Source organism: Gobius niger, assembly GCF_951799975.1.
Source record: "Gobius niger genome assembly, chromosome: 11".
Classification (NCBI taxonomy): Eukaryota; Metazoa; Chordata; class Actinopteri; order Gobiiformes; family Gobiidae; genus Gobius; species Gobius niger.
Window position 1 is genome coordinate 31,801,414 of NC_136862.1, and position 15,727 is coordinate 31,817,140.

The 15,727-nt window shown below is 41.9% G+C and overlaps 1 long non-coding RNA gene across 1 annotated transcript; it reads right to left on the reverse strand.

Annotated features, from left to right (window-relative positions):
• Window positions 1-1,290: 1,290 nt before the first annotated feature.
• Window positions 1,291-2,318, reverse strand: LOC306970818. The gene is made up of 3 exons (XR_013793417.1): window positions 2,249-2,318; window positions 1,416-1,472; window positions 1,291-1,331 (listed from the first exon to the last, which is right to left on the reverse strand). It is a non-coding gene; the product is annotated as an uncharacterized lncRNA (long non-coding RNA).
• Window positions 2,319-15,727: the final 13,409 nt, after the last annotated feature.

Here is a 15,727-nt window from a genome sequence, read left to right on the forward strand (position 1 = left end):
GAGTGGAAACAAATTTGAATGACCCATGTCGTGTGCCACAAAAACGTAATTAGACACTGTTCAGAATTCAACACAAATGCGTAACTGTGTCAATCAATGTACGTTTGGAACGAAAAAAAACTTGACTCTCAGTCATACAGGAGTTATCAATTTTCAATGAAGGTTCTTGAGTCATCTTCTGTACTCTGTAGTTGAAGTCTCGAACGTTTCGCCTCTCATCCAAAAGGCTTCGTCAGCGAACTAAGGTTCAGCTCATCCCGCAGTCTAGATAAAGACCCCAAGGAGGGGTTGAGCTTGGGCTGGACTGCGCTGAGCTGAACCTTAGTTTGCTGACAAAGCCTTTTGGATAAGAGGCGAAACGTTCGAGATTTCAACTACAGAGTACAGAAGATGACTCAAGAACCTTCATAAAGACTAAACCTAATGATGACACTCAGTCAAGTATGTGAATTTGTGCTATAACTATTTAGCATTTTATCTTAGACATGTCTTTGGTTGGGCTTTGTTCGTATTGGGATTGGGAGAGCGTGAAAACATGCTCTGCGATTGGACTGATACAAAACTTTGGAACTTTGCTAAGAGCCAATCAAATCTCAGATGGTCTTTTGAACAGAAACAAAAAGCAGTAGTGGGCGGGTGGCGTCCTGAGTCCTGAATCACGTCCTGAGCCTGTGCTTTCAAAATGTGCAGTTCTTTTTAACCGTCAGATTAATTATTTGAAAATAAGCCATTTAAGATTGATTTTGTTTCATTAAAAGAAAAATCGATTGAATGATGCACCGAACTCTTTATCGAGCTCTTTTTGCGCTTTTTTTATTACCTGCATGGATTCGATTATTAATGTAGAACTTAATGCCTGACCAGGTTCGATTTTGAAGTTCTTCTGGAGAGGCCTCAATGCAAGCCATGCAATCGTACTTCCCTGGAACTTTTCCTGCCTGTATGAATGACATGAGGGTCTTCTCCACCGCTTGCACTTCATCAGCTGACCAGGTCCTTCTCACAGGTTCTAGAAAAGAAAAAAAAAGAATCAAAAAAGAATGGGCGAGACAGTTTTCACACAGACACCAGTTAGATAAAAGGGGGTCTTGAAGGTAGAAAAGTGCTATATAGGTTGAAACCATTTACCATTAGTCAACTTTGCATTTATAATAATATAATCATATTTAATCAATCTTCATGTTTATTCTCCACGTGAACAAAGCACAGACTTTGGCAGTAAAGTAAAATGGATATTAGGTCATTGGAAGTTTGGATGATTTCATTTTGATTTAGTCAACAGAAATATCTAAGTGCTGTGTTGCCGTGTCCTTCATGATTCATTGGAATTCCTATAAAAGGATTTATCAAGATTCAAATAATTGTTCAACCCTAGTGCCTGGCCAATCTAAACTAGACAGCAAATGTAAAAGTACCTGTTTGATGGCCACCTTCAGGGCCCACATTCCGCTGCTCTCCTTGAATGGTTGATTCTGAACACAGGAAACATTAAAACATAACACCACTAACCAAGTGTTGGTGCCTGATACAAGGTCTCCTGTCTTCCATTTTACTTTTCATATTTCAAGTTGTAATCATAAAATATTATTCATAATTATTTAAATGCATGTAAAATACAATAAAATCTTTTTCATGACATTCAAATTATGTTAAATCAAATAGAAATACAGTAGACTGTATGAGAATATTCATAACTGCAAAACATTAACATAATAGTGAGGGCTTTGTGCGCAATAGCCAATAGCCTGGCTCAGTCCTGGTCAGTCCTGACGCAGACGCGGCTCTGCCATCTCTATTACAGAAGTTTAGCAAGTTATAGCTTTGCTTCGCTATAAGTTAGGCTACATCTATGAAATATATCTTTGCTTCGCTCCATTTGCGCTGAAGCCGCTCAGTACCTGCACACGTTCATGTTGCTTTTTTAAGACTCGCTGAGGGTCATATATTGATGTTTGGAGAAAAAAAGAACCGGAAGTTGGCACCGATTTGTTTTTCGATACCGCCTCCGACCGAAGCTTTTCGGTTGGTTCCAAGTAGGAACCGTTTAACGGTGCCCATCCCTAATATTATGTCATTATAATCTTTGATAAAAAATGGCTCATGACCGGCTTCGTCACAATGACAGAAATTATTAGTGAAACCACTAGGTGAGACATTCAAAATGCAATGAGCTAGATTCTAACAATGTTCCAACTTTCTGCTAACCTACAGTGACTTCCGTAAAGTTTCACAGCATTAAAACGCTCACCTTGCAAAGTTGTCTCCAGCCTTTTCTCTGTTTCTGACAAGTCACTATCTTCAGCCTCCACCACTTTCTCTGGACAGACACAATACTATAATTGTTATTACGTTCTTTCGATTTGAGGGAAAGTCTCTTTCATTACCGTGTGTACGTGTCAATTGCCTGGACATTTTGTTTCTATAAACTCGTCCACCATCTTTCTTTTTCCGTAGCTTCATGGTGGACACATTCATCTTCTTTACTGGTTCATCATTTGAGCCATCATAGTCGTCACTCTCAGGGTCTTTAGAAGTACTGGGAACTTTTCTTTTTCTGTACTTTTTTACTTTTTTTCCCTTTGCTGCTTTGTTGAAAATGGCGTCTGACATTCGACCTGCTTCTTCTGTGGATTCTTCCCGTGTGGACTGTTTTGACGGACTGTACTTTGAGCCACTGCTCACAGTTAGGCTGAGAGAGTCGTCACCAGAGCCAGGAACCACATCTTCAGAATGAGGAAACGCTTTATCCAGGTACTCTTGAGAAAGCTGCATAGAAGGACAAAAAAATCTGAAGATATATCTATATCTATATTGGTGTCCCTATAGGTGTAGTTATAGGTTTCGCTAAAGGTGTCCCTATAGGTGTCCCTATAGGTGTAGTTATAGGTGTCCCTATAGGTGTCCCTATAGTTATAGGTGTCCCTATAGGTGTAGTTATAGGTGTCCCTATAGGTGTCCCTATAGGTGTAGGTGTCCCTATAGATGTCCCTATAGATGTCCCTATAGTTATAGGTGTCCCTATAGATGTCCCTATAGTTATAGGTGTCCCTATAGTTATAGGTGTCCCTATAGGTGTAGTTATAGGTGTCCCTATAGGTGTCCCTATAGTTATAGGTGTCCCTATAGGTGTAGTTATAGGTGTCCCTATAGGTGTCCCTATAGTTATAGGTGTCCCTATAGGTGTCCCTATAGTTATAGGTGTCCCTATAGGTGTCCCTATAGTTATAGGTGTCCCTATAGTTATAGGTGTCCCTATAGTTATAGGTGTCCCTATAGTTATAGGTGTCCCTATAGGTGTAGTTATAGGTGTCCCTATAGGTGTCCCTATAGTTATAGGTGTCCCTATAGGTGTAGGTGTCCCTATAGGTGTCCCTATATATGTCCCTATAGGTGTCCCTATAGGTGTCCCTGTAGGTGTAGGTGTCCCTATAGGTGTCCCTATAGGTGTCGCTATAGGTGTCCCTATAGATGTCCCTATAGGTGTAGGTGTCCCTATAGGTGTCCCTATAGGTGTCGCTATAGGTGTCCCTATAGATGTCCCTATAGGTGTAGGTGTCCCTATAGGTGTCCCTATAGGTGTAGGTGTCCCTATAGGTGTAGGTGTCCCTATAGGTGTCCCTATATATGTCCCTATAGGTGTCCCTATAGTTATAGGTGTCCCTATAGGTGTCCCTGTAGGTGTAGGTGTCCCTATAGGTGTCCCTATAGGTGTCCCTATAGGTGTCCCTATAGATGTAGTTATAGGTGTCCCTATAGATGTCCCTATAGATGTCCCTATAGGTGTCCCTATAGGTGTCCCTATAGGTGTCCCTATAGATGTCCCTATAGGTGTCCCTATAGATGTCCCTATAGATGTCCCTATAGGTGTCCCTATAGATGTCCCTATAGGTGTCGCTATAGGTGTCCCTATAGATGTCCCTATAGATGTCCCTATAGATGTAGTTATAGGTGTCCCTATAGATGTAGTTATAGGTGTCCCTATAGATGTCCCTATAGATGTCCCTATAGATGTAGTTATAGGTGTCCCTATAGATGTCCCTATAGATGTCCCTATAGGTGTCCCTATAGGTGTCCCTATAGGTGTCCCTATAGATGTCCCTATAGGTGTCCCTATAGATGTCCCTATAGATGTCCCTATAGGTGTCCCTATAGATGTCCCTATAGGTGTCGCTATAGGTGTCCCTATAGATGTCCCTATAGATGTCCCTATAGATGTAGTTATAGGTGTCCCTATAGATGTAGTTATAGGTGTCCCTATAGATGTCCCTATAGATGTCCCTATAGATGTAGTTATAGGTGTCCCTATAGATGTCCCTATAGATGTCCCTATAGATGTAGTTATAGGTGTCCCTATAGATGTAGTTATAGGTGTAGATGTCCCTATAGATGTCCCTATAGATGTAGTTATAGGTGTCGCTATAGATGTCCCTATAGATGTAGATGTCCCTATAGATGTAGATGTCCCTATAGATGTCCCTATAGATGTAGTTATAGGTGTCGCTATAGATGTCCCTATAGATGTAGATGTCCCTATAGATGTCCCTATAGATGTAGTTATAGGTGTCGCTATAGATGTCCCTATAGATGTAGATGTCCCTATAGATGTCCCTATAGATGTAGTTATAGGTGTCGCTATAGATGTCCCTATAGATGTAGATGTCCCTATAGATGTCCCTATAGGTGTAGTTATAGGTGTCCCTATAGATGTCCCTATAGATGTAGATGTCCCTATAGATGTCCCTATAGGTGTAGTTATAGGTGTCCCTATAGGTGTCCCTATAGGTGTCGCTATAATGTGTTTGTGATGGCACTGGGGCCAATCATAAAGTTGTCCATTCACCCGAGACTACGTGGGTGTCAGAAGTGAGAGGAAAATAAAAATGTAAAGTTGTTGCTGTGAGAACTTACAAATACACTTTCAGTTCTCTTCAGGGGTGGGGCATCTGCAGCAGCATCAGCAAGCATAGAGAGTTGGTTTTCTGTACCATGTTGTGTAGTCTATGGAAGAATGCAATGATTCAAGTTTACACCAAGTTTTGTGGTTTCTTATTAAAGACAAACAAAAAGGAATCTGTGAACTTAAATCAGACAACTGCTTGTTCATTCAATTCTATTGTGTAAACTTACTGAAATAGTGTTGGTTGTATTGGAGTGTAGAATATCTGAGTGGTCAACATCCATGCAGGTTTGATTTCCAGGAGCATCTTGTGAATTCTATGGAAGAAGAACAGTATTGTCAGTAGATGACTTTCCCAATTTAACACAAGTCAAAAGCATTGCAACAGTTTATTATTTTACCTTTAGCACCTCAGTTGTTTCCTGAGCTGGTTTAACCCCTTTCATTTTGGACTTTGCTGCTGCTTTCCGTGGTTTCGCCTTTTTATTCAATTTCTTTACCTGAAACATATAATGGGACAAACTGAGCAAAAAAATACGAGCCTTCAGCCTGAGGGTTGAAGTAAACTCTTTGCAATACAAAACACTTTACTATATAGTGATCGCTCATTCTAAAGTCCAGGTTACAGACTTTTACAACATTTCATTATACTGTGCTTCTAGTTCTTTAGTTGTCCATCATTGCATTGTGACATACTTTGTTTTAAAAGTAATTAAATATATTAAATAAATATTCCAAAGTTGAATGGTGAAAAGTCCCAAAATTGTGTACATAACACAGAAAAGGCATGTTCCTGAAACCAATCTATCAGGTCTTGCATTTTGAGAGGCAAGTTTTTTTTTCTTGCTTGTAAATAAAATATATTTCTGGATCTTATCACTAGAATCCTGATTAATAGCCAGTGTTTTTACTGCCCACTTCTAAACATGACATGGCTTGTCGCTGTAACTGCTGATTGTCACAATAAACAGTATTAATGAAATGCTGCACTCGTATGCAGAAGGAGGGCACTAAACTTAACATGATGCAGGCATGAGGTGAGCTACAAGCTATACATTAGAGCTCCACTTAAACAAAATACTTTAGGACTGAGAGAAATCTGAGACAACACAGGTAAAAAAAAAAAATACAGTTAATGCTGACTCAAAATAGACCAACAAGCTAAGCTAGCCAACTAGCAGTACTGCACACAAGGACCGCATAAAATGTGTAAAATTTGCAATTGCAGAAATCGAAACTCAAATAAGCTAATATAGCTAATTTGAATAAATATAACAGGAACATTATGATTGACTTACCCTGGTTTCATTTCTGTTGCCTTTCATCTCTGTGTCCGTCGTGTGCTGCAGTCTGCCTGGCCACACTGATTGCAAACACCTGTCCTCCCCTCAACGAGCACATGGAGTGGGGGAGGGGAACCGAGGTGGTCCTTGTGGGGACCGCGATGTGTGTCCTTTTAAAATTATTTATTTATTCATTTGTATTTGATGCTTTCTCGCTACAGGCAAATGTAACATGTTTGAAATGTTTAAAATGAAAAAAAATATATAACAAAATCTTTAACCTGTGTGGTCTTCACTCTATAAGCACATGGAGTGGGGGATGGGCGCATATGCGGTGTGGGGACTCCAAATCTCAGGAACTGTGTTTCCTTTTTTATTTATTTTTTATTTCAGATTTTTTGTTGCCATTAGCAGATAAACATAACTTCTTAAAATAGTAATAATTAAACATTAAACAAAAAACGAGTAGGTCTACATAAGCTACACTCTATAAGCACACGGAGTGGGAGATGGGCGCATATGCGGTGTGGGGCCTCCAAATCTCCGGAACTGTGTTTCCTTTTTTATTTTGTTTTTATTTCAGATTTATTTTTTTGCCACTAGCAGATAAATATTACTTTTTTTTAAAATAGTACTAATTAAACATTAACAAAAAACAAACAAACACAACACGAGTAGGTCTACACGAGCTGCACTCTATAAGCACACGGAGTGGGGGATGGGTGTATGGGTGGGGTCGGTGTGGGGCCTCCAAATCTCAGGAACAGTGCTTCTTGCTGTCTGCCATACTGAACGCGCCCACTTGTCCTTCCCTCATGATGGAGTGGGGGAAGGGCATCAAGGTGGGTCTTGTGGGGACTCTGATGTGTGTCCTTTTAAAATGATTTATTTATGCATTTTTATTTGATGTTTCCGCGTTTCAGCGAAATGTAACATGTTTAAAATATGTCAAAGGAGAAAAAACATTACATGAACTGTTTCAACTATGTGGTCTTCACTCTGTGAGCACATGGAGTGGGGGATGGGTGCATATGCGGTGTGGGGACTTGGAATCTCATGAAATGTGTTTCCTTTGTTATTCATTTTTATTTCATATTTTTGTTGCCATTAACAGGTCTACAAGAGGGGGGGTGCCCCGTGTCTGGGGCTAGGGGCTGTCCGTTCATTACCTTTATGAACAGAATTTCCAGGCGGTTTGGGAACCTCAGGATCTCATCTCTGCTTTAGCCGAGATAATGTTGTTCTGTGTGACCATCAGTGTGTCGTGGGGTGGTTTGCAGACAACTAAAACTCAACAAAAAATGTAATGCATCACTTCTGTCTTTGCTCCTAATTTTCTGTCAAAATGTATACATTTCAGAGTGGCCTTTTATTGTAGGCACAGCCTCATTTCATTCAATGTGGCATCCTATGTTTCTGAAACACCACCTTTTTCATATCGGCATAGATCTCAAACATGGACTAAATTGATTGAAATGCTGTCAAACCAGAACATATATTGTAACCCATCTTAGATATAAGCTTTAGTCATCTCTTTAACAACTTGCAAATTCAGTTTTCCTAGTAATGTGCAATCTAACGATACTTGTATCACCCATGCAAGAGTTTGTTCTCTGTTACGAAATTAAACAAGAAGGTGCGCACCGGTGGGTAGGTGGGATGCTAAATAACAAATAGCCCTCTTGTGCATGTGTAAATTATTATTATTATTATTGTGCTCCTCAACTAGCAGCTCCTACAAAACCAACACTGAGCCACGGTGTTTACCTGATACTGTATGTGCTATGAATGAAAGGAATTGGTAATCTAACATAATGCTAGGTGGTGTTAGCTGCAGCTATGCCAACGCTGCTATATGTCTCGATGGGACACATACTGCCTAAAGATTTTGCTTTGCGCCAACAATTTACATATGCATGTGAAGTACATTACATCAATTTGAGGTTTATTTTGTTAAAGTGGCTACTATGATTTTTCTTTTATGATTAGATGCCATTAGCAGCTCAAGCTTTGGCAAACACTGACCTCAGTCCTAGCTAATATTTCCTTGTTTTGTACGATTTGTACGAGTACTTTTATGTAACACAATATATTCAAAACACAATATCCTTATGGGGACCTTGCAATATTCATATTGATCACATGGGTACACACACCACACATGTCCTTATGGGGACCGTCCAGTTCCCGCCACCAAGTTACACACATCACAAATGTCCTTATGGGGACCGTCCATTTCCCGCCACTGGCCATTAAGTTACACACACAAGGATCCTTGTGGGGTCCTTGCAGTACCCACTGTTGACCACCAGGGTATACACACTTACACACATTTAGTCAGGAAAACTGACCTCCAGGGGCCTTTTCCAGATTTTTACAGAAACGGCATCAGGAACATTAGAATTGCATTTTCCATTGATTTCTATGGTGGGACTTGTGGGGTCCGGGGTTCGGGCCCCACAAGGTAAAACTGGTCCCCATGAGGTGAGTCAAATCTCAGGTTGCGGACCCCACTAGAATATAAAAACGAGAACACACACACACACACACACACACACACACACACACACTGGTATTAGTCGGACTCCTGTGTTAGTGTTTCCCAGTGCCCCCAAACCCAGCGTAATTCTATCTGACCATAAAACAGAAAACATGAGCCCAATTATTGGCGAATAAAAAGTGTCTAAAATCTGGAGAATTTGTGAATGAGCCTCTGTAAGAGACAAATATAACCCATCTTATTCTCCAGTGAACGAACATCAGCCTGACCATTAGCAGGGATAAAAAATGTGTGTGGCTTAGCTGTGAGTCTTGCCCGGATGCCTCCTTGCTTGTCCCTTCTTTGTGACCTGTAGCTCCTCTTGTGACGCCTCCACTGTGCTGCAGCTGTGGGGGCTCTCGGTGCCTCTTCAGTGTCTCAGAAGAGCAAATCTGTAGGTCTTCAGTTTAAGTTTACAGTAAAAAAAATCTGCTGAACCTCAGAAAAACACGGCAAAGATGTGCAAAAGTATCCCTTGAAAAACAACATAGAAATTGCAAACACTGCTGTGCCAAGAGAGAGGACGGCTGCTGCTTGTTCACGTGTGATGTGTTTATTATCGTTTCACTTGAAAAAATATACATATTCAGCGTAAGGAGGTGTAAAACAGTCCACACTTGGATGAATCCCTGCAACCCCCTTTCTCCCAGTGCAGGCCTGTGCTTGAGCTGGTCAGGTTTTCTGGGTCATTTTTTCCATTTCAATTCCCCGTCCAAAGTGACAGGGATGTGTCTGAGCGTTAATAGCAGCCCCCCCTCAGTCCCGAGGTTGGCCCCCAGTGGACCACGGCTCAGTCATGTGTCGGATTACCCCCACGCGATGGAACAGCGGCTAACTATGAGCCAGATCCAATTTCCTGAACCAGCGCGTTTCATTTGTTAAAGCTCACGCCACACGGACGGCAATCAATCTGCGCCCAATCGAGAGAGCGGATTCATTTCAGCCGGAGGACAGCAGCCAGTGCCACGACTGAACAAGAACTTCCAGATCTTTCCATCTTCCTACACTGAACCTGAGTTAGTGAGAGCTTTTCCTTTGTCAAGAGAATCCATCCCTCACAGCTATGGCACAACAATGTGGCAAAATGAAAGAATCAATGGGAATTACAAGGGAATTAATGCACCGGAAGGCTGCCTCTTTACAGACAGATGTAAACAATCTAATTTGATAGTTATACACTGAAATATCTATCACAGGGGAGACATAAACATCTCATCTGACACAAGTATTTGAAGAGAAGGTTGTGGCCGATACAAAGAGGGCTGCGTCCGAAACCATCAAATTATAGCCTCTAAGCACTAACACTAGCAACTAATCCTTAAAGAGGGGGTGTTCTGCTTTTTTCAGTCACACAGCACCAGTCTATATCACACTACAATGATGACCAAACCTTCTGTTGGTCTGTAAATGCAGTAAATTAGAATAACTGCCTTGTATAAAATGTCTCTCTCAAAATGGCTGTAATGAATGTCTTGAAATAGGCGTCTGTCTCTTTAAGAACCTCTGACCCTTTCCGACACGCCCCCTCCACACGCTGTCTGTGGCATCAGTGGGGAGGGGGTTCTGCTGAGGAGCAGTGGTTGGTTACTCGGCTGGTGACGAAAGCTCGGAGGCAAACCTATCCCTAAAATGGCCGCCATCAGAGTTTCTACAGATTACTCAAAAATACGTGAATGTGCCAAGGCAACACTTCAGGCATGTTTTTAATGAGAGAGTGACATAATAACATGATGCAAAGCTTGAAAGTTATTTCAAAGTTATTTCAATTTTTTTTTTTTTTTTTAAGTTATTGGTGCAGTGCAGGCCAAACAAAAGTGCATGTCGCCCCGTAGTGTACAGTGTCCAACAACAACAACAACAACAACAACAACAACAACAACAACAACAACATAGTGTCCAAACAATGACATTTAAGGAGAAAAAAAATCAAAATGAGCCATCACATTTCCCTTTAGTCTTATTTTATCTCAACAGCTGTTTCATAAAGCTACATTATGCAAATGATTCATGTGGCTTAAGTTTCTACTAAATGAAAAAAAAAAAGCCTTTATTTAATCTGTTTCCTGAGTTTCCTCTTTAACACTGACATGTGACTGAGCTGTGGGGACGACAACATGGATTTTGTCTCTTTTATAAAGTTTGGGCAGAATCTTTTTTTTTTTTTTTCCCATTATTTTTATTACTAAATGTGCACCTGTCAATAAACAGTGGTTGCGCATGAATCACTCGGGGGTGGGGCTGAGGGGGTGGGGGGATTGGCGCAGTGGTTTATGGGATGGCACATAGCTCCTAAGCGCCGGTCAGGGACCACCAGAGGTCCCTATGCTAAAGTGGCTAAGATAGTTAGCATTGAGGCTTCGGCTCCTTCCGAAACCATCAAATTGCTAAGAGCTCTTACGCCAAACCGGATGGGCGTCAGCGTCCGCCATGGCAAGTTGCTTCCGAATTGGTAAGTCAGTTAGGAAGTAGTTAGGAAAAGGAGCCTTGATGCTAACTATCATAGCCACTTTAGCATAGGGACCTCTGATGCTAACTAACCGGTGATTAAGAGCTATGTGCCATCCCATAAGCCACTGCGCCAAACCCCCCACCCCCCTCGCCCCCACCCTGGAGTGATTCATGCGCAACCACTGTTGATTGACAGGAGCACATTTAATAATAAAAATAATAATAATTAAAAAGTAAGATTCTGCACAAGCCAAACTTTATAAAAGTGATAAATCCATGTTGTCGTCCCAAGAGCTCAGTCACATGTCAGTGTTAAAGAGGAAACTCAGGAAACGGATTAAATGCTTTTGTTTTCATTTAGTAGAAACTTAAGCCACATGGATCATTTGCATAATGTAGCTTTAAGAAACAGCTGTTGAAATAAAATAACACTAAAAGGAAATGTGATGGCTCATTTGGATTTTTTTTTCTCCTTAAATGTCTTTGTTTGGACACTATGTTGTTGTTGGACACTAGGGGGCGACATGCACTTTTGTTTGGCCTCACTCCACCAATAACTTTAAAGAAGAAGAAAAACAGCTGTTGGTGATGTCACTTCCCCTTCCCCTGTTTAAGGACGGACGGATTGTTCAAAATGCTGCTGAAGCTCTAGTTCCCTAACTGCACAGATCTAACAGTCGACTCCATGAAAGGTTAAGGAGTTAGTTACTAGTGTTAGTGCTTAGAGGCTACAATTTGATGGTTTCAGACGCAGCCTTCTTTTCCTAACTCCTTTCTAACTGACAGACCAATTCGGACGCTACTTATAATGGCGGACGCTGACGCACATCCGGCTTGGCGTAAGAGCTCTTTACCAATTTACCGCTTTCGGACGGAGCCGAGGCCTTGGAAGTGGAACTCATTCCATGTTTGTGTCCATCTTGCTATGTGCTATGTGAGCAGTATTAGAAATATGATATTGTTCTAAGAGTCTGTGCCAATGTGTTTGTAGAGATTGTTCTATAGTTCAGGTCTGTTCTGTTTAATACAGCTCAGTATCAGACACAGGCCCCGCCCACTCCTCCTATTGGTCAGTGAGTCTGTCAGGGTCTGAGTTAGTCCCACCACTCATCTGAAAGAGCAGAACTACGGTTTAGGAAAGTTTTGTTACGTTTTGTATGGTTTGTAGTGTGTGTCTGACTATTGCATGGGTGCCTTAGGCTGTCTACAATAAAAGGACCCTCTGAACTGTACCATGTGGCTTCATTGGAGGAGTCTGGAGGGGTCAGAAAACCAGTCGGTATCTGGAGTGACACCATTTGCACCACATCAGGTCGTTGATGTGATGATGGGGTCTGTGCTTTCAGACAGGACTGTCACTAACATCGGCTCTCCTCAAGGGTGCGTACTATCGCCATTGCTTTATAGTCTTTATACCAACTGCTGCACCAGCTCCCTCCCTGGCAGGCACCTGGTGAGGCTCTCTGATGATACAGCCCTCATCAGCCTGAGACTGAACACGGCCCTGTCCTAAATGAGTTCATCTCCTGGTGTGACGACTCCCATCTTCTATTGAACACATCGACCATCGACTTCAGGCGGGAGTCCACACACAGCACAACCATCGTAAAAGGGGAAGTCACGGATTCCATTTCTGAGCACAAGTATCAGGGTGTGATCTTAGATGAGAAACTGGTGTCTTTTCAGGTGGATAAAACCATGTTAAACATGTTTTACTGTGCTTTTGTGGAGAGTGCTCTGACTTTCTGTATCATCTGTTGGGACAGGGCCATGACTGAGGAAAATATGCACAGTCGCAAGTAAAATCCTAGGAGTTCCTATGAAGGGTCTGCAGGACATTTATTTTGCTCGAGCTCTAAATAAAGCAGACAAAATATTATCGGACTCAAAACAGTAGGAGGAGGCCTCGTGGGAGGCCTAGGGCACGCTGGTGGGACCATGTCTCCGAGCTGGCCTGGTGTCGCCTCGGGGTCCCCCCAGAACAGCTGGAGGAGGTGTGTGTGGATCGGGAAGTCTGTGCATCTCTGCTGAGACTGCTGCCCCCGCGACCCGGCCCGGATAAAGCGGAAGCGGTTTGAGTTGCTTCTCTCAGGTCGAAGGTACAGGTGCCCCGCCCTGTCTTTAAACAGGACACAAAGATGATTTAAGGCGAGACACGGCAGGTGAAAGTATTGATTTTTCACGCAGTGGTCGAAGTGGAGATTTTTATCTTTTTTCCTCCCTTTACATCTTAGTTTTCATGTCAGATATAAAAATGACAAAACTCACCCGCATGATGTTTATTTTATGATGTTTTGTCTGCGAGGTGGGGGCAACCTGGAAGTAGCTGCTGCGCCGCGTAGAAACGCCGTCTTTCCCGCGGGTTTTCATTCATAAATATTGATCCTACATCCACGTGTCCTGCTAAGGGGCCCCGTGATGACGCTTTCACCCAAATATGGTATTTTTCCTCCTACGAGACGCTGGTGCGGAAAAGTGGAAGAACGGGCCGAGCATGAGCACTCGCTACAAAACTTCAGGGCTGGTTTTCTCTGAATGAGAGAAGCCGCACTCGGGCAGAGCCTGAGCCCTTATAGAAGCTCCCACAGACTCCAAACTTTACAGTCTGAGACACAACAATATTTTGAAGGTTTTTTCAGAGGGATTTTTTAACATCTAATTCCTAGCCTGATTTATTCAGCTTTGAAACAAAAAAAAAAGGCGGAATTTGAGTTTTTACAGATTTTTTCACTGATGATTAGTTTATTGAAAAACTAAACAAAATATCCAAAATCCCCTCTGAAAAAATCTGAGTTACTAATATGTCAATAAAATAAAACCATAACATTTAATCTGGCTCAATTCATTTTAATGCTAAAAATGCCTTATTTTTATGTGAAAACATAAAATGACAGAAAAAATGCAATACATTTTTTTCTCATATTTATATCTGTGATGTTCAGCAAAAGTTTCTTTTCCCTATTCACCTGCAGTGTCTCGCCTTAAGAATATGAAGTAACCAACTGTGATTTTTCTTGTTTACTCGGTACAGCTGGTCTGTCAGAGAAGGTTTTAAAGAATGTAACTGATGGCGTTTTGAATGCATTGATCCCGTGACGAGAGGCCCGTTGTTATGCCGTTTGTCCTGGACCGCCACCTCATGTTGATGATAACGCATGTTCTGTGCACAATCCCTGGAAGCTGGAAACATCCCAGCTCTTGCATAGCCACACTCACCGGACGTGTCACCCGTTGAGCATGTTTGAGCTGCTCTGAATCGCCGTGCTCCAGTTCCTGCCCATGTCCAGCATCCATGTTTTCCAATGCAATACCATTAATTAGGCTACATCAACTTTTAATATGCGCTTCATATTATTCCTGCACAAACCTCCTTCAAAAGGACACGCTCCGACGTACTTCCCATCCCAATATTTACACGTCCACCCGGCCACCGCTGCTGTCGGTGATGAACAGCTTTCATTGCGGATGCTTCGGCTGCATCTGAAACATTTATAAGGCCAGTAAAAAGAGGACAGTCTGCGGGTTTCACAGTTCTATAAAATGTGCCGCAAAATGAAGACGGCTAAATCACAAAATCCCGCTTTAATGAAACGCGGGGCAGTAAAGCGGCCCGTATATTTGTCCCCCCCGGCTCCTGGCGGCGCAGCGCCCGAGGAGAGGCTTTTCCACACCGGCGGAGGCGGGGAGGTGCCGGATAACACTGACTTGAGTAACGTTTTCAATCAAATGTGGGCCTGGCTTTACAAAGCACTTCATCAAGGCGAGGCACGGCGGGCGGAAAACATCGAGGTTTTTTTCCCCACGCAGTGGTTGATGTTGAGATTTTTCGCCATGTAGGGAAGTGCTTCAAGGAACAGGCCACAGCTTTTCCATACTGAGATATGTTCTTACACTACAAAAAGTGAATATCAAGCATTGGCTTAAACGACTTGAATTGAGGAAATGTATCTTGTTTTGAGCGGTTTTCACTCATTTAGACACTTTTCCTGATCGGACCGAGTTTGCTTTGCTTGTTTGAGGACATTTCAGACCAGTTCTAGGGTAAATCTCGCTTGAAATGAGAAAGTAAAATTGCCAATGAGATAAGACCAATTTTCTTACCCCATTGGCAAAGAAAATGAGCTGAAATAAGGACGAAATGTATCGAAACGAGTCAGAAACATCTCAGAACAAGTGAAATAATCTAGGACAAATGCCCAAGAACTTCTTAACCATTCAAAAAAACTCAAATTTGGATTATTGTGCTCAAAATAAGATGTTTATACTGATCTAGTTAAACACTTTTTGCAGTGTATGTATTGAACTCGGAATAAACAATCAATCAATCCAAAAAAACTGGAGAAAATGTGGGGGTTAAGAGGTTAAAAACACTGTAAAATAATACGCCAGTTTTTCTAATTAAACAAAACTTTTGAAAACAGATCCAGCATTGCTTAGATGCATAAAGGTTATGAACCGCACACTATAAAGAATCTGTAATTACAAATCACAAGCTCTAAAGTTGTCTGTCACCCTCTTCCTAAACCAAGTGCATTGTCTCCGATTCGGCTTTACCCAAAT